The sequence below is a fragment of the Ovis canadensis genome, chromosome 9 (genome assembly GCF_042477335.2).
Source record: "Ovis canadensis isolate MfBH-ARS-UI-01 breed Bighorn chromosome 9, ARS-UI_OviCan_v2, whole genome shotgun sequence".
NCBI classification, from domain to species: domain Eukaryota; kingdom Metazoa; phylum Chordata; class Mammalia; order Artiodactyla; family Bovidae; genus Ovis; species Ovis canadensis.
This window is the reverse complement of record NC_091253.1, coordinates 72,510,399-72,535,833: the sequence shown is the minus strand read 5'-3', so window position 1 is coordinate 72,535,833 and position 25,435 is coordinate 72,510,399.

The window sequence follows — 25,435 nt, the reverse complement described above, 5'->3', positions numbered from 1 at the left end:
GAAATAACTAAGCAAAGAATTATATTTCTAGGTGCTGATGACTAAAGATGATAATTTTATATAAAAATAATCATAGTTATAGGATGGCATATATTTCACAACTTAAAATTTCCTTGAAGCATTATTTCTTTTATTTTAAAGCATTATTATGGGGAAGATACTAATTTTCCTATTTTACAGATATTAAATACTTTCAGAATGGCTAAGATACTTGTTCAAAGTCACACTGTCCGGACTTGCATTTAAGATCAGATCCAAATGCAGTGCCCTTTCAATTTTGGATCTCTGATTTTCAAGATTATGGATATGTAATTTTTAATTGATCACACAATTATTTAAAAACTGCACAATCATTTCTCTGCCATTGAATTATGTCCTTTACTTAGATATATTTGATTTTTTTAAACTGTGCAGTTATTAAGTATATGTAACTCATCTGTGAATATCATTTCCTATGTATTAACCTATGGGATTTCCAGATTGCTAGGTGGTAAAGAACTGCCAAATACAGGAGGCACAAGTTCAATCCCTGGGTCGGGAAGATCCTCTGGAGGAGGAAATGGCAATCCACTCCAGTATTCTTGTCAGGAAAATCCCATGGATGGAGGAGTCCGACGGTCTACAGTCCATGGCGTTGCAAAGAGTTGGACATGACTGAGCAACTGAGCACAACAACAGCAATATGTATTATCTACGCTTTAGCCATATTGTATTATCTGAGGTGAATTCTGTTATTTAAAAATTTGCTGTAATATACTGTTTAAGTTTTGATTATTCAAACACATGTCATTTTACAAATTAATGGTATATAGGTAGTTCAGATTGAATTTTAAATACTTCAGCCTGGAAAACCAAATTCATAGCATCAAGAAAAATATAGATAAGAAAAAAAAAAAATCCAAAATGTTAAAGGAAACAAAGCAAGAATGTAAAAGTTAGAGAGGAGAGGATAAAACAAAATTCAATATATGGATAATGAATACCCCCTGAACAAGAGAATAAAACAAATCAAACAGAATGTTCAAAGACTTGAAAATAAAACCAAAGGACCTGAATCTACAGATCAAAAGGACTTAACATATAATGGTTAAGAAGTAGGATTTTCAGTTAGAGAGAGTTGTGTTGAATCCTGTCTCATCTTTTTTTTCTGATATAACATTAGGTAAATCATTAAAATCATCAAAGCTTCACTTTTCTTGTATGTAAACATCAGATTGTACTGAGGATTGACTGAGATTATGTTCATAAATGGTTTAGTCAAGTTTTTGCCAATTATAAGTGTTTAACACATATTTATGCTCATCATCAAGATGAGAGTAGTGATAATTAAATTATTACAGACTTGTAGAAGATATTAATTTAAAAGGCAATATCTATTTTCTATTGAAATTTTTAATAAAGAATTTTGCTAATTTGTTGGCAGAAAAAAGCAAAAACCAAACAGCACAAAATTGCAATTCCATTGGAAGGGAATTTTAGGTCTGAGAAATATTTAAAATATATTTCTTTGAGAATCTAAAAAAGATCACTTTATATAAAATTTGACAAGACATTTTAAATTAATGTGAAAAGTTTATTCAATAAATGGTAAAAATTATTTGGGAAAACAACATGAGAAACATAAGATCGTATGATAGAAACATACATAAAATTCTGAATAGATGTAAACCACAAAACTGCTTGAAAGACTGTTCTATACTGTATACTGTATACTTGGGGCTGGTGCACTGAGACGACCCAGAGCGATGGTATGGGGAGGGAAGAGGGAGGGGGGTTCAGGATGGGGAACACGTGTATACCTGTGGTGGAATCATGTTGATATATGACAAAACCAAAAAAAAAAAAAACCTGCTTGAAAAAGATGAATCATTTATGTAATCTGGTTGTGAAACAAAAGGCAAAACAAAACAAAAAGACAGCCTCAACTATGTATTACAAATTTTTGTGGCAAAACATAAACATGAACAAAGTTAAAAGATAACAAACGGGAAAAATATTGAACATATCAGAGGAAATCTATCATTACTATATAAATATCCTTTATGTATTAGTGACTCAGTCCCGTCAGACTCTGCAACTTCACGGACTGTAGCCTGCCAAACTCCTCTGTCCGTGCAATTTTTCAGGCAAGAACACTGCTAAGGGTAGTCATTTCCTTCTTCAGGGGATCTTCCAGACCCAGGGATAAAACCTGGGTCTCCTGCACTGTGTGCATTCCTTACCATCAGAGCCACCAGCGAAGCCTTTATAAGTCATTAGAAGAAAAACGGACCCAAAAAAAAAAAAGTTAGGTAATACAAATGGTAAACTTCTTTGTCAACCTAAATAATAGTTTTAAAATATTTAAAGTTATATAAGACTGTTTAGTAACCAGTCATATTAGCAAATTTTTTTAAAAAATTATTTTTAATGCCAAACAATGTTGTGGAAAAAAAATAAGAAGTTTAGATTTTAGAATTTCTAGTAGACTATTTTTTAGAGCAGTTTTAGGTTCACAGCATAATAGAACACAAAGTATTTGGTTTCTGTATATTCTCTGTCCTCAGCATGCATTGTCTTCGCCACTGTGACCACCCTGCCCCAGAATTATACTGTTGTAGTAATTGAGGACCTCTACTGACACATCAATGCCACCTAAATTCATAATTTAATTAGGGTTTCACTTTCAATGTTATATATTCTATGGATTTTAACAAATGTGCAGTGGCATGTGTCCATTATTATAGCATTATACATAATATTTCCTCTGTCTTAAAATTCCTCCACATTCTGCCTATTCAATCCACCTTTCCCCAACTGCTGACAAATCATTTTATTGTCTCTATCATTTTGCCTTTTTCAAAATGTCATATAGTTAAAATTATACAGCATGTAGCCTTTTCAGTTATTTTTCTTTCACTTAGTGATATTGAGTTTCCTCTGTGTCTTTTCATGGCTTGATAGCTCATTTCTTTTTAGTGCTGAATAATATTCCATTGTCAGTATATATAACAGTTTATTTAACCATTCACCTACTGAAGGATATTTTGGTTACTTCTAAGCTTTGGCAATTAAAGTAAAACTACTAGAAACACAAAATTGCCCTCTTTCTGCCTCTCTTCCTCCGTCAAGCTCTCTTCACATATGTATATAAGAGAGCATTTTCTGTATATATGTGTGTATATATATATATATATATATATATATATTTGAGTGCATATATATATATGAGAGCATTTCTCAATCAGCTTTTCTGACTCTGTATACAAGATCCAGTCAAAGATCACAAATTTGAATTTACTTGTCATACCTCTTTAAACTCTGATCATACTTAGCACCCATCTTTTTATTTATGTAATGTTCTTTGCAATAGTGACTTTTAAAAAATCTAGCCTGGTAATTTTGCTAAATATTCCTTAACTTGTATTTGCTCAATTGTTCCTTCATCATTGCCGGCAACATTGTTACATATATTACACTGTGCCTTCTCAGTGCTAAGCTTGATGTCAATTGGGCCTTCGGAAGCATCACTACAAACAAAGCTAGTGAAGGTGATGGAATTCCAGCTGAGCTATTTCAAATCCTAAATGATGATGCTGTGAAAGTGCTGTGCTCAATATGTCAGCAAATTTGGAAAACTCAGTAGTGACCACAGGACTGGAAAAGGTCAGTTTTCATTCCAATACCAAAGAAAGGCAATGCCAAAGAATGCTCAAACTACTGCACAATTGCACTCATCTCACATGCTAGTAAAGTAATGCTCAAAATTCTCCAAGCCAGGCTTCAACAATATGTTAATCATGAACTTCCAGATTCAAGCTGGATATAGAAAGGCAGAGGAACCAGTGATCAAATTGCCAACATTGGCTGGATCCTCAAAAAAGCAAGAGATTTCCAGAAAAACATCTATTTCTGCTTTGCTGACTATGCCAAAGCCTTTGACTGTGTGGATCACAATAAACTGGAAAATTCTGAAAGATGTGGGAATACCAAACCACCTGACCTGCCTCTTGAGAAATCTGTATGCAGGTCAGGAAGAAACAGAACTGGAAATGGAACAACAGACTGGTTCCAAATAGGAAAAGGAGTCCGTCAAGGCTGTATATTGTCACCCTGCTTATTTAACTTCTATGCAGAGTACATCATGAGAAACGCTGGACTGGATGAAGTACAAGCTGGAATCAAGATTGCCAGGAGAAATAGCAGTAACCTGAGATGCGCAGATGACACCACCCCACCCTTATGGCAGAAAGTGAAGAAGAACTAAAGAGCCTCTTGATGAAAGTGAAAGAGCAGAGTGAAAAAGTTGGCTTAAAGGTCAACTTTCAGAAAACTAAGATCCTGGCATCCAGTCCCATCACTTCATGACAAATAGATGGGGAAATAGTGAAAACAGTGTCAGAGTTTATTTGGGGGGGCTCCAAAATCACTGCAGATGGTGATTGCAGCCATGAAATTGAAAGACACTTGCTCCTTGGAAGGAAAGTTATGACCAACCTAGATAGCATATTAAAAAGCAGAGACATTACTTTGTCAACAAAGGTCCATCTAGTCAAGGCTATGGTTTTTCCAGTGGTCATGTATGGATGTGAGAGTTGGACTATAAAGAATGCTGAGTGCCAAAGAATTGATGCTTTTGAACTGTGGTGTTGGAGAAGACTCTTGAGAGCCCCTTGGACTGCAAGGAGATCCAACCAGTCCATCCTAAAGGAGATCAGTCCTGGGTGTTCATTGGAGAGACTGATGCTGAAGCTGAAACTCTGATACTTTGGCCCCCTGATGCGAAGAGCTGACTCATTTGAAGAGACCCTGATTCTGGGAAAGATTGAGGGCAGGAGGAGAAGGAGATGACAGGACGAGATGGTTGGATGGCATCATTGACTCAATGGACATGGGTTTGGGTGGACTCTGAGTGTTGGTGATGGACAGGGAGGCCTGGCGTGCTGCCGTTCATGGGGTCACAAAGAGTCAGACATGACTGAGTGACTGAACTGAACTGAACTGAACTGAAGCTTAATGTCAGTTTGACAAAATATTGGTGGTTATTTTATGCAACCACATACATATGCTTTGGTAAGTCTGTAGTTTTCTTCATTATAAAGATAAACTTATTCCCTTACGATTTATAAAATCTGTAGAGTAATACTTTGAAAGTATAGTAATAACTTGTTACTCAATAATCTTTGACTCAATTTTAGTGTCCATCGATTAGCCTTATCTGCATCAATTATTTCAATGAGAGCTGCAGTGATTTATGATTTCTGTCATTACTTCATTAAATGTGTATTGTGTATTTTGTATAAGAGACCCTCCTTTCTCCCTGCCCTTAACACTATTTTTATTACTATCATTAAATGATAGATTATTTTATATTCACTGTGCTATATAAAAGTTTTGCTATTCTTTTTGATGCTCAAACTGTCAGTAATTTCACCAGTGAGAAGCATTTAATCTGGTTCTTATGTCTTTTTGTCTCCACCAGTACTTGAACACTTATCTGTTTCCATTCCTACACACCAAAAAATCTTATACTTCTCTTGTCCAAGATCCCAAATAAGCATTCCTTTAAATATTGTGGTTTCAATAGTTTTACTGAGAAATGATGTGCTAGGTATGCTTATTGCTGTTAGGGAATACATTTTCTTATTAGAATTATAATAATAAAATAAATTAAATTCATTATGACTCCATTAAGGGAAAAATCCCTGAGCTGTTTTGTTCTGTTTGGTTTTGCTTTTTGGTTTAGAGGGATAATCAGGAGAAAAAAACCAGATCATTAACATTTTCCCAAAGGGAAAAGAAAATAAAATTCCACGTAATTTTAAAGTTGTTAACCTGAGAAATACAGATGTAAATGTATGATGTAGAAATGTGACAATAAGTGTTGCAGATCTACCTCAGTCTGTACAACTTCTCAATTCTCAATAAAATCAAAACATGAAATAACAAAGAAATTTTCTTGAAGGAAAAAACTAAGTTAATGAGAGTTGGAAAGCTAAATATAACCTAATGCAAATACATGTTAAATGGATCTACTAAAAGATGAAAATTATAGATTTAACTCAGATAATATAATTCAGCTTTATTCTGCTTTAAGGACATTTCCTAAAACAACGTGACTCTTAAAGATAAAAGAATAAGTTCATAGTCAAATATATAATTTACAGATGAAAGTTACAAAAGCTCTTTTTTCTGAATTAATTTTTATTTTATTTATTTGTTGAATATTTACTTTTTGGCTGGGCTGGGTCTTCGTTTCCATGCTCAAGCTGTCTCTAATTATGGCAAGTGACGTCACTCTCTAGTTGTGACGTGCAACTTCTCATTGTGGTGGCGTCCACTGTTGCAGAGCACAGGCTCTAGGCGCACAGGCTTCAGCAGCTGTGACACATGGACTCAGTAGTCATGGCTTCCAGGCTCCAGAGCACAGGCTCAGCAGTTCTGGTACTTGGGCTTAGTTGCTCCATGGCACGTGGGATCTTCCAGGAGCAAGGAGAGAACCTGTGTCTTTGGCATTGGCAGACAGATTTTTCTATGCTGAGCCAGCAGGAAAGCTCTTTAAAAGAGAAAATGAGTATAAATTATGCACAAGAACAAGTAAATCCATTAAAATGTTTCATATTTTATTAATGAATATTGTTCAATCACTAAGCAGTGTCTGACTCTGTAACCTGATGGACTGAAGCATGCCAGTCTTCCCTGTCCTTCACTATCTCCCAGAGTCTGTTCAAATACATGTTCATTGAGTCAGTTATGCTATCCAAACATCTCTGTCGCCCCCTTCTTCTCCTGCCTTCAATCATTCCCACCAGCAGGGTCTTTTCCAATGCATCAACTCTTTGCATCCAATGGCCAAAAGCAATGGAGCTTCAGCTTCAGCATCAGTCCTTCCAATGAATAATCAGGGTTGATTTCCTTTAGGACTGACTGGTTTGATCTCCTTACTGTGCAAGGAACTCAAGAGGGTTCTCAAGCACCACAATTTGAAAGCATCAGTTCTTTGGCACTCAGCTTTCTTTATAGTCCAACTCTCACATCCATACATAACTACTGGAAAAACCATAGCTTTGACTAGATGGACCTGTGTTGGCAAAGTGATGTCTTTGCTTTATAATATACTGTCTAGGTTTATCATAGCTTTCCTTCCAAGGAGCAAGTTCTTTCCATGGCTGCAGTCATTGTCCACAGTGATTTTGGAGTCCTAGAAAAAATAATTGTCACTATTTCCACTTTTTCCCCATCTATTTGCCATGAAGTGATTGGATTGAGTGCCATGATCTTCATTTTTTGAATGCTGAGCTTTAAGCCAGCTTTTTCACTGTCCTTTTTCACCTTCATCAAGAGGCTCTTCAGTTCCTCTTCACTTTCTGCCATTAGGGTGGTGTCATCTGCATATCTGAGGTTATTGATATTTCTCCAGGCAGTCTTGATTCCAGTTGTGTTTCATCCAGCCTGGCATGTCACCTGATGTACTCTGCATATAAGTTAAATAAGGAGGGTGACAATATACTGCCTTGATATACTCCTTTCCCAATTTGGAACCAGTCTGTTGTTCCATTTCTGGTTCTAACTGTTGCTTCTTGACCTACATACAGGTTTCTCAGGAGGCAGGTGAGGTGGCCTGGTATTTCCATCTCTTTCAGAATTTTCCACATTTTGTTGTGATCCACACAGTCAAAGGCTTTGGCATGATCAATAAAGCATAAATAGATGCTTTTCTGGAATTCCCTTGCATTCTCTATGATCCAATGGATGTTGACAATTTGATCTGTGGTTCCTCTGCTTTTTCTCAATCCAGCTTGTACATCTGGAAGTTCTCAGTTCATATATTGCTGAAGCCTAGCATGAAGGCTTTTGAGCATTACCTTGCTAGAATGTGAAATGAATGCAATTGTATGGAAGTTTGAACATTCTTTAACATTGCCCTATTTGGGATTGGAATGAAAGCTGAATTCCTAAGTCAGGAAGATCATGTGGAGAAGGGAATCGTTACCCACTCCAGTATTCTTGCTTGGAGGATTCCATGGACAGAGGAACCTCGTGTCTACAGTCCAGGGTGTCACAAACAGCTAGACAGAAACAACTGAGAAACTAACAGTTAATCAGTGATATTACCCTAAATAATGCTGTGTCTTTCGGGATTATACAAATAACATGAAAATTAATTAAATAACATTATCACCTGGAAATGTAAAGAAAATAAGAATCTTAGGGGAAATATATGTGCTATTTATAGTAAGACAAATAAAAAGTTCAACTACTAACCTATTTTACACACTACATTAAATAAATTTGTATCAAAGCAAAAATCAAAACAGTATTGAAAGCATATTTAAATATATTCCTTAAAAACACACATATACAAAATGAAATTACTTATAAAGAACATGAGGTAATTAATAAAGGTCTAAATATATGTTGACAAACCAACTGGCAAATGATCAGCAGAAACAATAATATATCCAAGAGCAGGTACTTGGAATTACAAATTAAATAGACAAGCCACAAGCTATTCTCAGTTCAGTTCAGTTCAGTCACTCAGTCATGTCCAACTCTTTGCAGACCCCATGGACTGCAGCATGCCAGGCCTCCCTATCCATCACCAATCTCGCAGCTTACTCAAACTCATGTCTGTTGCATCAATGATGCCATCCAACCATCTCATCCTCTGTCATCCCCTTAACCTCCTGCATTCAATCTTTCCCAGCATCAGGGTCTTTTCAAATGAGTCAGCTCTTTGCATCAGGTTGCCAAAGTATTGGAGTTTCAGCTTCAGCATCAATCTTCCAATGAATATTCAGGACTGGTTTCCTGAATAGGAATGAACTGTTTGGATCTCCTTGCTGTCCAAGGGACTCTCAAGAGTCTCCAGCATCACAGTTCAAAATTATCAATTCTTCAGCCCTCAGCTTTCTTCATAGTCCAACTCTCACATCCATACATGACTACTGGAAAAACCACAGCTTTGACTAGATGGACCTTTGTTAGCAAAGTAATGTCTCTACTTTTTAATATACTGTCTGGGTTTGTCATAGCTTTTCTTCCAAGGAGCAAATAATTCTATTTAGGACCAAAAGAGTGAAAAAATATCAAAAGTAAAATGGTCATAATCTGTAATTAAAATAAAAAGAAAATAATTATGAGCATGTATTTTATATTTTTATGCTAATAAATTTGAAAATCTGGTTGAGATAGAGTTCTTTCTATGAAAAAAACTTAACCAAATTTGTTATCAGGTAAAAAATCAAATTCATTCAATAAGCAGTTTAAAAACAAGTAAAGGAAATTATATAAATATTCAGCAAAACCCAATTTGATTAACATATTAAAAATGACTAAATGTAAATTTAGTCATTTATGTAGCTACTTTGTAAAAAATATGGTTAAAAAGCAGTATGTATAATAAATTAATATATATATTTACTTCCTAAATTGATATCATACACATGAATGAGTCTTAAGATTTAAGAATATGAATGTTAGTATTATCTTTTCCAGGTGACAAAATTTCAATAATTTTCATTTATATATATCTGTATTGCCTTTTGTGTGTGTGTGTATGTATACATACATGTGTATTTGTGTGTGTTAACTGTTACCTTTTTTAATAGAGAGTTGTGTACATGTTCTTTTATTTACTAACATCCAAAAAATTTCTTACTAATTTATATAATTTTTATGCTTGGCAGGAAATATAGAACTTATATACATGTACACAGTTTTATAAGAATGGTTCAAATTTTAGAAATAATGAACAATGTTAGTGAAAAAAGGTTTATTAAAATGTGAAACAAATTACAAGTTTTAATTTTTACTCTGAAACTATTAGACAATATTGTATGTTTAATTCAGACAGAAAATATTTACATAAGCTTTCGCTCATGAGTTCACTATTAAATTTTATTCTACCGATCAAATAGTATTTTTTAGTTCTGAGATTGTAAAGGAAGGATACTGTTAAATATTCCTACCAGCGTATTGAAAATATGAGAGTACTGCTTTCATAAAAATAACAGCAAAAATTGTTCTAACTCAAACTATACATATACAATCTATGATACTATTAATAGCTCAAATTACAATTTAAAAAAAATCTTGCTTAAATCCTATGATATGAATTAAAATCTAATTTTACCTATTGATTTTTCAGCAAGGGAAGAAGTAAAATGTGTTATATAGCCAAGGACTGAGCAAAGAGCAATGTTAATACTGAGACTGACAATGAATAGAAGCTAAGGTCCTAGACAATTTCCTGTGCATTTGTGTGTTATTCCCAGGAAATATGAAGCTATATGCTTTCTCCTTACATTCTTTCAATCTGTGACACCTTTGGTTTGAAACTGATATAAATTACAATTCTGTCTCCAAGTTTCTTATTTATTGAACCAAAGTGAAAGTGAAGGTCACTCAATCGTGTCCGACTCTTTGCAATCCCATGGACTGTAGCTCACCAGGCTCCTCTGTCCATGGAGTTCTCCAGGCCAGAATACTGGAGTGGGTAACTGTTCCCTTCTCCAGGGGATCTTCCCAACCCAGGGATGAAAGCCAGGTCTCCCACATTGCAGGCGGATTCTTTATCATCTGAGTCAGAATCAAGTTATACTTTATTACTTTATGATGAAAATATCCACTATTAGAATACTAAAGGTAGTGAAATAAAGTTATTCTAAAAGAGGAGCCTTTTAAATTGTATCATTTAAAATCATGCCTTTATAATAAATATAATTTGCTATAGTGAGCCAAAAATTGTGACAGTGTGATATGCTAGAACACAAAGATGCATTGATACCATGCTGTTCTAATCTGTAAGATGTCAACTGAGTGGAATGGATGGTAAAGAAGGATCTTACTGATGTCAGAATGGTGTCTTTGATAAAATTGAAGAGGATTACAATCATTTATATATTTTGGCAGGTAATGGCAACCCACTCCAGTACTCTTGCCTGGAGAATCCCAGGGACGGTGGAGCCTGGTGGGCTGCTGTCTCTGGGGTCACACAGAGTCGGACACAACTGAAGTGACTTAGCAGCAGCAGCAGCAGCAGCAGCCACCTTAAAGAAATTTCCTGCAATTTTGATAGTATGTGTTACATATCCATTCCTAATTCAAACAATAGGTAAAAACACACCAAGTACATAAAAAAGATTGCAAATAAAAGATGTTAGGAATAGATTTTAGAAATCTAATTCATAGATAATAAACAGAACGCTAGCTAACAGATAATTTTGTTTTCAAATGTATAATTTTGAAACTGAAAATGTGAGCAACCAGAACCTGGAATAGTTAGAAATGAAGGGTAAAAAAGTAAACTAAATTAAAGCTAATACCAAAATTTTGAGCCTAGAAGATTAAAATAACTTATCAAATATTATCAAGTGATCACCTACTATGTATTAGACATTTTACTAAGTGTTTGAAGATGCTTCAATGAGTAGGATACAAAGGTTACCTTGAAAGAGCTCAGTGCCTAGATACACCAACTTTAAAAGGATATGAAGTGGGAAGCAACCTAGATGTCCATAGGCAAACAAATGGATAAGAAAGCTGTGGTACATATACACAATGGAATATTACTCAGCTATTTAAAAGAATACATTTGAATCAGTTCTAATGAGATGGATGAAACCGGAACCTCTTATACAAAGTGAAGTAAGTCAGAAAGAAAAACACAAATACAGTATATTAACACACATATATGGAATTTAGAAAGATGGTAACAATGACCCTATATGCAAGACAGCAAAAGAGCCACAGATGTAAAGAACAGATTTTTGGACTCTGTGGGAGAAGGCGAGGGTGGGATGATTTGAGATATTAGCACTGAAACATGTATACGACCATATGTGAAATAGATGACCAGTGCAAGTTCGATGCATGAAGCAGGGCACTCAAAGCCCATGCACTGGGACAACCCTGAGGGATGGGATGGGGAGGGAGATGGGAAGGGGTTTCATGATTGGGGACACGTATACACACATGGCTGGTTCATCTCAGTGTATGGGAAAAAACACTACAACACTGTAAAGTAATTAGCCTCCAGTTAAAATAAATAAATTTTTTTTAAAAAAAAAAAAGGATATGAAGTGACTTAAATCAGAGTAGTTGAACGAACAAGAGAGGGGAATGATGATATGTGAGGGTGGGGCTAAGGGTGGTCACCAAAGGCATAAACAAAATAAAATCAGAAAATATTCTCGGGGGCGGTCCTAAGATGGCAGAGGAATAGGACGTGGAGACCACTTTCTGCCTCACAAATTCCTCAAAAGAACATTTCAACACTGAGCAAACTCCACAAAACAACTTCTGTAGGCTGGCAGAGGACATCAGGCAACCAGAAAAGCAGACCATTGTCTTCAAAAACAGGTAGGAAAAAATATAAAAGATGAAAAAGGAGACAAAGGAGGTGGGGAGGGAGCTCTGTCCCGGGAAGGGAAGCCCGTCCCGGGAAGAGAATTTTAAGAAGAGAGGTTTCCAAACACCAGGAAACACTCTCCCTGCCGAGTCTGTGGCGAGCCTTGGAAACACAGAGGGCAACATAAAGAGATTACAAGCCCAACAGTAACTCCCCCAGCGGAAAAGCAGCACAGACGCCTGCATCCGCCACTGGGAAGTGGGGGCAGGGCAGGGACGCGCGGGAGGCGCGGGCTGCAGCGCTTTGTAAGAATCTGGCAGGAACACCCCACGCGCAACCAGAACGCTCTAACTTGGGCTAGCAAACCAACCTGTGGTATAGCTACCATGCAAGAAGCTCGAACATAAGACACCGCCAGGACCGAGCACGGAACAAAGGACGGAGCGGAAAAAGCCGGCTGCAGACCATCCCCCGCCGGGGACAGGCAGCCAGAGCCAAAAGGGCTGGAAAGTGGCAATTGCAGACCCGGAGAGACTTCACTTACCAAACTGCAAGCAGGCTTCTTTGCTAAGACTTCTGGGGGTGTTGGACAGTCACCATCTGCCTCACAAGGGGTGCCAGCGGTCCAACCAGAAAACTGAGCAGCAGCGGCAGAAAAGGTGACAAGTCGCAGCAATCGCGATCGCCAAACTCCTGAGCTACTCGGACCCGGGAAGGGCACAAAATGCAGTCCCAAGCAAATCTGTGCCTCTGAGGGCTGCCTGAGCACCGAACCTGAGCGGCTTAGATGGGGGAAGTGCACGCAGCCTAGGGCCAGCCTCAGACGGATCCCGGCTGAGCATCCTAGAGCCAGAGCAGTTTGTGCGCCGCGAGAAGGGACAGGTCCAGCAGGGCTGAGACACTGTGTGCACACGACAGTGCTATTTGTTTGCAGCATCCCCCCTCCCCACAGCGCAACTGAAATAGTGAGCCTAAAAAACCAGCATAAAGAAGAAGTTAAACAGAGGGAACCGCCTTGGAAGTGACCCCACACTGCCCACAACATCAGAGAAGGGCCAGTTATATTTTTACTATTTTTTAAATCATCCCTTTTTTTTTCTTTTTTTTCTTTTTTTCTGACTTTTTTTTTAATAGTTAAGTCTTCTATTTCTCCTCTAATTTCTATTTCTATAACCTATTATTAATATTCAAAAAAAAGACTTTTTTTTTTTTTAAGGCAAACACCATATATAGTCTTTGGGTGGTTATTGGTGTTTTGTTTTTTTTTTTTTTAATAATTCTTGTGGCTTTTTTTTTTCTTTTTTCCTTTTTCCTTCTGCTTCTTTTCTTTAATATTGTATTTTTGAAAATCCAACCTCTTCTCTAGATTTTTAATCTTTGCTCTTCGGTTTTTGTTGTCAATTTTGTACATTTAAAAACCCAAACTTCACTAGCCAAGTTTACCTGAGAGCGAGATTACAGGCTTGACCACTCTCTCCTCCTCTGGACTCTCCTTTTTCTCCACCAGGTGGCCTCTGTCTCTTTTCTCCCCCATCTCTTCTCTATCCAACTCTGTGAATCTCTGTGTGTTCCAGATGGTGGAGAACACCTAAGGAACTGGTTACTGACAGGATTTGTCTCTCTCCTTCTCATTCCTCTCTCTTATCCTCCTGGCCACCTCTCTCTACTTCCTCCCTCTCCTCTTTCCTGTATAACTCCGTAAATACCTCTGAGCGGTCCAGACCATGGAGCGCACATAAGGAAGTGACTACTGGCTAGCTTGCTCTCTCCTCTTTTGATCTCACCGCATCTCATTCCAGTCACCTCTAACTACCCCGTCCCTCTTCTCTTCTCCTTGTAACTCAGTGAACCTCTCTGGGTGTCCCTCAATGTGGAGAAACTTTTCATCTTTAACCTAGATGTTTTATCATCGGTGCAGTATAGAGGGAGAAGTCTAGAGGCTACTGTAAAAATAAAACTGAAAACCAGAAGGAGGAGGCTTAAGTCCAAAGCCTGAAAACATTAGAGAACTCCTGAATTCAGGGAACATCAAGCAATAGGAGCTCATCAAATGCCTCCATACCTACACTGAAACCAAGCTCCACCCAAGGACCAACAAGTTCCAGAACAAGACATACCACACAAATTCTCCAGCAACACAGGAACACACTCCTGAACTTCAATATACAGGCAGCTCAAAGTTACTCCAAAACCTTTGACATCTCATAACCCATTACTGATCACTCCACTGCACTCCAGAGAGAAGAAACCCAGCTCCACCCACCAGAACTCCAACACAAGCCTCCCTAACCAGGAAATCTAGACAAGCCACTCATACAACCCCACCCACAGTGAAGAAGCTCCGTAATAAAGAGAACCCCACAAATTACCAGAATATAAAAAGGCCACCCCAAACGCAGCAATATAATCAAGATGAAGAGCCAGAGGAATACTCAGCAGATAAAGGAACAGGAGGGTTGCCCACCAAACCAAACAAAAGAGGAAGAGGTAGGGAATCTACCTGAGAAGGAATTCCGAATATTGATAGTGAAAATGATCCAAAATCTTGAAATCAAAATGGAATCACAGATAAATAGCCTAGAGACAAGGATTGAGAAGATGCAAGAAAGGTTTAACAAGGACCTAGAAGAAATAAAAAAGAGTCAATATATAATGAATAACACAATAAACGAGATCAGAAACACTCTAGAAGCAACATATAGCAAAATAACGGAGGCAGAAGATAGGATTAGTGAAATAGAAGATAGAATGGTAGAAATAAATGAATCAGAGAGGAAACAAGAAAAACAAATTAAAAGAAATGAGGACAATCTCAGAAACCTCCAGGACGATATGAAACGCTCCAACATTCGAATTATAGGAGTCCCAGAAGAAGAAGACAAAAAGAAAGACCATGAGAAAATCCTTGAGGAGATAATAGTTGAAAACTTCCCTAAAATGGAGAAGGAAATAATCACCCAAGTCCAAGAAACACGGAGAGTTCCAAATAGGATAAACCCAAGGAGAAAAACCCCAAGAGACATATTAATCAAATTAACAAAGATCAAACACAAAGAACAAATATTAAAAGCAGCAAGGGAAAAACAACAAATAACACACAAGGGGATTCCCATTAGGATAACAGCTGATCTTTCAATAGAAACTCTTCAGGCCAGGAGGGAATGGCAAGACATACTTAAAGTGATGAAAAACAATAACCTACAGCCCAGATTACTGTACCCAGCAAGGATCTCATTCAAATACGAAGGAGAAATCAAAAGCTTTACAGACAAGCAAAAGCTGAGAGAATTCAGCACCACCAAACCAGCTCTCCAACAAATTTTAAAGGATATTCTCTAGACAGGAAACACAAAAAGGGTGTATAAACCCGAACCCAAAACAATAAAGTAAATGGTAACAGGATCATACTTATCAATAATTACCTTAAACATAAATGGGTTGAATGCCCCAACCAAAAGACAAAGACTGGCCGAATGGATACAAAAACAAGACCCCTCTATATGCTGCTTACAAGAGACCCACCTCAAAACAAGGGACACATACAAACTGAAAGTGAAGGGCTGGAAAAAGATATACCATGTAAATAGAGACCAAAAGAAAGTAGGAGTGGCAATACTCATTTCTGATAAAATAGACTTTAAAAAAAGGTTGTGAAAAGAGACAAAGAAGGCCACTACATAATGATCAAAGGAACAATCCAAAAAGAAGATATAACAATTATAAATATATATGCACCCAATATAGGAGCACCGCAATATGTAAGACAAATGTTAACAAGTATGAAAGGGGAAATCAACAATAACACAATAATAGTGGGAGAGTTTAATATCCCACTCACACCTATGGACAGATCAACTAAACAGAAAATCAACAAAGAAACGCAAACTTTAAATGATACATTAGACCAGTTAGACCTAATTGATATCTATAGGACATTTCACCCCCAAAACAATGAATTTCACCTTTTTCTCAAGTGCTTATGGAACATTCTCCAGAATAGATCACATCCTGGGCCATAAATCTAAACCTGATAATTTCAAAGAAATCGAAATCATTCCAAGCATCTTTTCTGACCATAATGCATTAAGATTAGATCTCAATTGCAGGAGAAAAACTATTAAAAATTCCAACATATGGAGGTTGAACAACACACTTCTGAATAACCAACAAATCACAGAAGAAATCAAAAAAGAAATCAAAATATGCATAGAAACTAATGAAAATGAAAACACAACAACCCAAAACCTGTGGGACACTATAAAAGCAGTGCTAAGAGGAAAGTTCATAGCAATACAGGCATACCTCAAGAAACAAGAAAAAAGTCAAATAAATAACCTAACTCTACACCTAAAGCAACTAGAAAAGGAAGAATTGGAGAACCCCAGAGTTAGTAGAAGGAAAGAAATCTTAAAAATTAGAGCAGAAATAAATGCAAAAGAAACAAAAGAGACCATAGCAAAAATCAACAAAGCCAAAAGCTGGTTCTTTGAAAGGATAAATAAAATTGACAAACCATTAGCCAGACTCATCAAGAAGCAAAGAAAGAAAAATCAAATCAATAAAATTAGAAATGAAAATGGAGAGATCACAACAGACAACACAGAAATACAAAGGATCATAAGAGACTACTATCAGCAGTTGTATGCCAATAAAATGGACAACGTGGAAGAAATGGACAAATTCTTAGAAAAGTACAATATTCCAAAACTGAACCAGGAAGAAATAGAAAATCTTAACAGACCCATCACAAGCACAGAAATTGAAACTGTAATCAGAAATCTTCCGGCAAACAAAAGCACAGGTCCAGACGGCTTCACAGCTGAATTCTACCAAAAATTTTGAGAAGAGCTAACACCTATCCTACTCAAACTCTTCCAGAAAATTGCAGAGGAAGGTAAACTTCCAAACTCATTCTATGAGGCCACCATCACCCTAATACCAAAACCTGACAAAGAAGTCACAAAAAAAGAAAACTACAGGCCAATATCACTGATGAACATAGATGCAAAAATCCTCAACAAAATTCTAGCAATCAGAATCCAACAACACATTAAAAAGATCATACACCATGACCAAGTGGGCTTTATCCCAGGGATGCAAGGATTTTTCAATATCTGCAAATCAATCAGTGTAATTCACCACATTAACAAACTGAAAAATAAAAGCTATATGATTATCTCAATAGAGGCAGAGAAGGCCTTTGACAAAATTCAACATCCATTTATGATAAAAACTCTCCAGAAAGCAGGAATAGAAGGGCCATACCTCAACATAATAAAAGCTATCTATGACAAACCCACAGCAAACATTATCCTCAATGGTGAAAAATTGAAAGCATTTCCCCTAAAGTCAGGAACAAGACAAGGGTGCTCACTTTCACCGCTACTATTCAACATAGTTTTGGAAGTTTTGGCCACAGCAATCAGAGCAGAAAAAGAAATAAAAGGAATCCAAACTGGAAAAGAAGAAGTAAAACTTTCGCTGTTTGCAGATGACATGATCCTCTACTTAGAAAACCCTAAAGACTCCACCAGAAAATTACTAGAGCTAATCAATGAATATAGTAAAGTTGCAGGATATAAAATCAACACGCAGAAATCCCTTGCATTCCTATACACGAATAATGAGAAAGTAGAAAAAGAAATAAAGGAAACAATTCCATTCACCATTGCAACGAAAAGAATAAAATACTTAGGAATATATCTACCTAAAGAAACTAAAGACCTATACATAGAAAACTATAAAACACTGGTGAAAGAAATCAAAGAGGACATTAATAGATGGAGAAATATACCATGTTCATGGATCAGAAGAATCAATATAGTGAAAATGAGTATACTACCCAAAGCAATTTACAAATTCAATGCAATCCCTATCAAGCTACCAGCCACATTTTTCACAGAACTAGAACAAATAATTTCAAGATTTGTATGGAAATACAAAAAACCTCGAATAGCCAAAGCAATCTTGAGAAAGAAGAATGGAACTGGAGGAATCAACGTGCCTGATTTCAGGCTCTACTACAAAGCCACAGTCATCAAGACAGTATGGTACTGACACAAAGACAGACATATAGATCAATGGAACAAAATAGAAAGCCCAGAGATAAATCCACACACATATGGACACCTTATCTTTGACAAAGGAGGCAAGAATATACAATAGAGTAAAGACAATCTCTTTAACAAGTGGTGCTGGGAAAACTGGTCAACCACTTGTAAAAGAATGAAATTAGATCACTTTCTAACACCATACACAAAAATAAACTCAAAATCGATTAAAGATCTAAATGTAAGACCAGAAACTATAAAACTCCTAGAGGAAAACATAGGCAAACCACTCTCCGACATAAATCACAGCAGGATCCTCTATGATCCACCTCCCAGAATACTGGAAATAAAAGCAAAAATAAACAAATGGGATCTAATTAAAATTAAAAGCTTCTGCACAACAAAGGAAAATATAAGCAAGGTGAAAAGACAGCCTTCTGAATGGGAGAAAATAATAGCAAATGAAGCAACTGACAAACAACTAATCTCAAAAATATACAAGCAACTTATACAGCTCAATTCCTGAAAAATAAACGACCCAATCAAAAAATGGGCCAAAGAACTAAATAGACATTTTCCAAAGAAGACATACGGATGGCTAATAAACACATGAAAAGATGCTCAACATCACTCATTATTAGAGAAATGCAGATCAAAACCACAATGAGGTACCACTTCACACCAGTCAGAATGTCTGCGATCCAAAAATCTGCAAGCAATAAATGCTGGAGAGGGTGTGGAGAAAAGGGAACCCTCCTACACTGTTGGTGGGAATGCAAACTAGTACAGCCACTATGGACAACAGCGTGGAGATTCCTTAAAAAATTGTAAATAGAACTGCCTTATGACCCAGCAATCCCACTGCTGGGCATACACACCGAGGAAACCAGAATTGAAAGAGACACATGTACCCCAATGTTCATCGCAGCACTGTTTATAATAGCCAGGACATGGAAACAACCTAGATGTCCATCAGCAGAGGAATGGATAAGAAAGCTGTGGTACATATACACAATGGAGTATTACTCAGCCGTTAAAAAGAATACATTTGAATCAGTTCTGATGAGATGGATGATACTGGAGCCGATCATACAGAGTGAAGTAAGCCAGAAAGAAAAACACTAATACAGTATACTAACACATATATATGGAATTTAGAAAGATGGCAATGACGACCCTGTATGCAAGACAGGAAAAAAGACACAGATGTGTATAACGGACTTTTGGACTCAGAGGGAGAGGGAGAGGGTGGGATGATTTGGGAGAATGGCATTGTAACATGTATACTATCATGTAAGAATCGAATCGCCAGTCTATGTCCAACGCAGGATACAGCATGCTTGGGGCTGGTGCACGGTGATGAGCCAGAGAGATGTTATGGGGAGGGAGGTGGGAGGGGGGTTCATGTTTGGGAATGCATGTACACCCGTGGTGGATTCATGTCAATGTATGGCAAAACTAATACCGTATTGTAAAGTAAAATAAAGTAGAAAAAATAATAATAATAATAAAAATAAATACACACACACACAAAAGAAAATATTCTCCAAGCCAGGCTTCAGCAATATGTGAACTGTGAACTCCCTGATATTCAAGCTGTTTTTAGAAAAGGCAGAGGAACCAGAGATCAAATTGCCAACATCCACTGGATCATGGAAAAGCAAGAGAGTTCCAGAAAAACATCTATTTCTGCTTTCTTGACTATGCCAAAGCCTTTGACTGTGTGGATCACAATAAACTGTGGACAATTCTAAAAGAGATGGGAATACCAGACCACCTGACCTGCCTCTTGAGAAACCTTTATGCAGGTCAGGAAGCAACAGTTAGAACTGGACATGGAACAAATACTGGTTCCAAATAGGAAAAGGAGTATGTCAAGGCTGTATATTGTCACCCTGTTTATTTAACTTCTATGCAGAGTACATCATGAGAAATGCTGGGCTGGAAGAAACACAAGCTGGAATCAAGATTGCCGGGAGAAATAACAGTAACCTCAGATATGCAGATGACACCACCCTTATGGCAGATAGTGAAGAGGAACTAAAAAGCCTCTTGATGAAAGTGAAAGAGGAAAGCGAAAAAGTTGGCTTAAAGCTCAACATTCAGAAAACGAAGATCATGGCATCCGGTCCCATCACTTAATGGGAAATAGATGGGGAAACACTGGAAACAGTGCCACACTTTATTTTTTGGGGCTCCAAAATCACTACAGATGGTGATTGCAGCCATGAAATTAAAAGACGCCTACTCCTTGGAAGAAAAGTTATGACCAACCTAGATAGTATATTCAGGGTAGAGACATTGCTTTGCTATCTAAGGTCCGTCTAGTCATATGGTTTTTCCTGTGGTCATGTATGGATGTGAGAGTTGGACTGTGAAGAAGGCTGAGCGCTGAAAAATTGATGCTTTTGAACTGTGGTGTTGGAGAAGACTCTTGAGAGTCCCTTGGACTGCAAGGAGATCCAACCAGTCCATTCTGAAGGAGATCAACGCTGGGATTTCTTTGGAAGAAATGATGCTAAAGCTGAAATTCCAGTACTTTGGCCACCTCATGTGGAGAGTTGACTCATTGGAAAAGACTCTGATGCTGGGAAGGATTGAGGGCAGGAGGAGAAGGGGACGAGCAAGGATGAGATGGCTGGATGGCATCACGGACGTGATGAACGTTAGTCTGAGTGAACTCTGGGAGATGGTGATGGACAGGGAGGCCTGGCGTGCTGCGGTTCATGGGGTCGCAAAGAGTTGGATATGACTGAGCAACTGAACTGAACTGAACTGATGTTGAAAGATAAAGAGGACATCAGGATAAGCAAAAGGAAACAATTGATAAGGCAATTAGATGATAGATATAGATAGATAGGTCACTCAGTGGTAAAGAATCTGCTTTCCAATGCCAGAGATGCAGGAGATCAGTTAGATCCCTGGGTTGGAAAAAACCTCTGGAGGAGGAAACAGCAACCTGTTCCAGTATTCTTGCCTGGAGAATCCCATGGACAGAGGAACCTGGCAACCTACAGTCCATGGGGTTGCAAACAGTCAAAAAGCACTGAGCAAAGATAGATAGATAAAGAGAAAGATAATGAATGAATAATAATTTCTTACAATTATTATAAGGGCTTCTAACAAAAATCAGTGGCAGATAGGACTAGAAAGGTAGTTTATTTGGTTTTTTTTTTTTTTAACAGAACTTGGAAGTGGTGTATAATAAAAACCAGAATACCCGTCTTTGCAGTAGAACATGTAATCAATAAATCAATAATGAGTGCACTATACAGTCAGCAAAAACAAGACTCGGAGCTGACTGTGGCTCAGATCATGAACTCCTTATTGCCAAATTCAGACTTAAATTGAAGAAAGTAGGGAAAACAACTAGACCATTCAGGTATGACTTAAATCAAATTCCTTATGATTATACAGTGTAAGTGAGAAATAGATTTAAGGAGTGCCTGATGAACTATGGATGGAGGTTCGTGACATTGTACAGGAGACAGGGATCAAGAGCATCCCCATGGAAAAGAAATGCAAAAAAGCAAAATGGCTGTATCAGGAGGCCTTACTAATAGCTGTGAAAAGCAAAGGAGAAAAGGAAAGATATAAGCACTGAATGCAGAGTTCCAAAGAATAGCAAGGAGAGAGAAGAAAGCCTTCCTCAGCAATCAAAGCAAAGAAATAGAAGAAAACAACAGAATGGGAAAGACTACAGATCTCTTCAAGAAAATTAGAGATACCAAAGGAACATTTCATGCAAAGACGGGCTCGATAAAGGACAGAAATGGTAGGGACCTAACAGAAGCAGAAAATATTAAGAAGAGGTGACAAGAAGACACAGAAGAACTGTACAAAAAAGATCTTCATGACCCAGATAATCACGATGGTATGATCACTCATCTAGAGCCAGACATCCTGGAATGTGAAGTCAAGTGGGCCTTAGAAAGCATCACTACGAACAAAGCTAGTGGAGGTGATGGAATTCCACTTGAGCTATTTCAAATCCTGAAAGAGGATGCTGTGAAAGTGCTGCACTCAAGATTCCAGGAAATTTGGAAAACTCAGCAGTGGCCACAGGACTGGAAAAGGTCAGTTTTCATTCCAATCCCAAAGAAAGGCAATGCCAAAGAATGCTCAAACTACTGCACAATTGCACTCATCTCACATGCTAGTAAAGTAATGCTCAAAATTCTCCAAGCCACGCTTCAGCAATACATGAACCGTGAACTTCCTGATGTTCAAGCTGGTTTTAGAAAAGGCAGAGGAACCAGAGATCAAATTGCCAACATCCACTGGATCATCGAAAAAGCAAGAGATTTCCAGAAAAACATCTATTTCTGCTTTCTTGACTATGCCAAAGCCTTTGACTGTGTGGACCACAATAAATTGTGGAAAATTCTGAAAGAGATGGGAATACCACACCACCTGACCTGCCTCTTGAGAAACCTTTATGCAGGTCAGGAAGCAACAGCTAGAACTGGACATGGAACAACAGACTGGTTCCAAATAGGAAAAGGAGTGTGTCAAGGCTATATATTGTCACCCTGCTTATTTAACTTATATGCAGAGTACATCATGAGAAATGCTGGGCTGGAAGAAGCAGAAGCTGGAATCAAGATTGCCGGGAGAAATATCAATAACCTCAGATATGCAGATGACACCACCCTTATGGCAGAAAGTGAAGAGGAACTAAAAAGCCTTGATGAAAGTGAAAGAGGAGAATGAAAAAGTTAGCTTAAAGCTCAACATTCAGAAACGAAGATCATGGCATTTGGTCCCATCACTTCATGGGAAATAGATGGGGAAACATTGAAAACAGTGTCAGACTTTATTTCGGGGGGCTCCAAAATCACTGCAGTTGGTGATTGCAGCCATGGAATTAAAAGATGCTTACTCATTGGAAGGAAAGTTATGACCAACCTGGATAGCATATTAAAAGCAGAGACATTTCTTTGCCAACAAATGTCCATCTAGTCAAAGCTATGGTTTTTCTAGTAGTCATGTATGGAGAGTTGGACTGTGAAGAAAGCTGAGCACTGAAGAATTGATGCTTTTGAACTGTGGTGTTGGAGAAGACTCTTGAGAGTCCCTTGGGCTGCAAGGAGATCCAACCAGTCCATTCTGAAGGAGATCAGTCCTGGGTGTTCTTTGGAAGGACTGATGCTAAAGCTGAAACTCCAATACTCTGGCCACCTCATGTGAAGAGTTGACTCATTGGAAAAGTCTCTGATGCAGGGAGGAATTGGGGGCAGGAGGAGAAGGGGATGACAGAGGATAAGATGGCTGGATAGCAAAACCAACTCGATGAACAAGAGTTTGGGTGAACTCTGGGAGTTCGTGATGGACAGGGAGGCCTGGTGTGCTGCAGTTTGTGGGGTCACAAAGAGTTGGACACGACCTAGCAACTGAACTGGACTGATATACTATGGCAGTGGTGTTCAGTAGATTGATGTTACAAGATATGTCAAAAGATTCAGTTTAGTTGTTTATTGATAACCAGACACTAAGTGCCCTACAAGTTCAATGATCACTATTATCAATGATATTACTCAGAGTGACAGTAATAATAGTCACTATTTATCAAGTGCTGATATGCTATGCCAAGCATTGAATGCTCAGCACAAAATTTAATCCTTATAACATTCCTATAAAAGGACAGTAAAAGAAATGACACCATTCCTTTGCTGTGCACTGAGAGAAATAAGACTTAGGTTAACTAAATTTGGCCACTTCTCAAAGGCCACATTCTAGGAACAACCAGGAGTGGGGGATAAGGACAGGAGAGGGGTGGGAGGATTAGAGAAATTTAAGAGAAAGATCTTACATTTTCATAGATTATTTTTCCCTTATTAATACTACAAATACAATTTCAGAACACTTTATTGATAATCATTAAAGAAAGTTATTGTGATGATAGATTCCTTAAAAAGCATGCCTTTTAAAAGTTATGTTGTCTTCCTTCCCATTTAGATTGATGATTCCTTCTGGAGTTCATCAAATTTATTAGATTATGTAAAATAAATATAGGAAATGCTTAATAAAATTTCCAAGTGTGATTTTTAAAAACACATTAGTAAGAATAGAAGTTCAAAAATATGAAAAAGTACAATTACAAATTATATATCTTCATGAAGTTGGTTAGTAGGGTACCAAATAGACATTTTTAAGCTTTATGATATCCAGAATTCTATGTGTCAACCTTACACTGAAGATTTTTTTAAAAAGAAAGGAGGGACAAGATGAGATATAAAGAGATTAGTGCTTATACCAAAAAAAAAAAAATTTTTTTTTTTTTTTTTTTTTACTTTTAAAAAGTTAACATATAACCTGCTCATCTGAATGGTAATGTTAGGTAGGTAGAATAGGGAAAAGGAGTCCAAAATGGCGGTGGCTAAAAGACAAGGAAGGGAAAAGCCCACGAAAATAGAACAAAAGAAGGTCCGAGGACTGGAGTGAGGACCTCAGGTAAAACAAACAACACTCATGGCTGGCCCAATTTATATAGGACAGGCCCAGGGAGAGATAAACATGTAAAAAGAGGAGCCAAAGCTAGCTCGCTCTCTCTCTCCCGCGCGTTGGGGCGCTCTTCACCTCGTGTCTTTGGGTTGAAGTGCCCTCATGCCTCGAAGATGGATTTTCCTGCTATCTTCTAAATAAAATAGAGCTGTAACACTGATTTGTCTAAGAGCTATAACATGGTCCTTTAGAGACCTGAGAGCTATAATATGGTCTATCCAAGACCTGAGAGCTGTGACACGCTGAAGGGGCTTTAATGTCCGTCACTCCAAATCTTTGTTGTGACAAGACAAAGAACCGAGGAACATACACCAGAATGACAGTAATCAAAAGCTTGATTACCTTGAGGTAGGGAGGTGAGGGTATAACATTTCTGCTTAACTTGGCATTTTCAGGAGCAGGGGGAGTTAGGCAGGGCCAAGCTCCTGGGGGGAAAAATTGTGAAATGGGTGGATGGATCTTTAAGCCTATCACTTCGATTTCCAGTTATGAATTAACATTCAATACCAAAACAATAATACATATGTTTAAATATGGGTAGAAATAACTT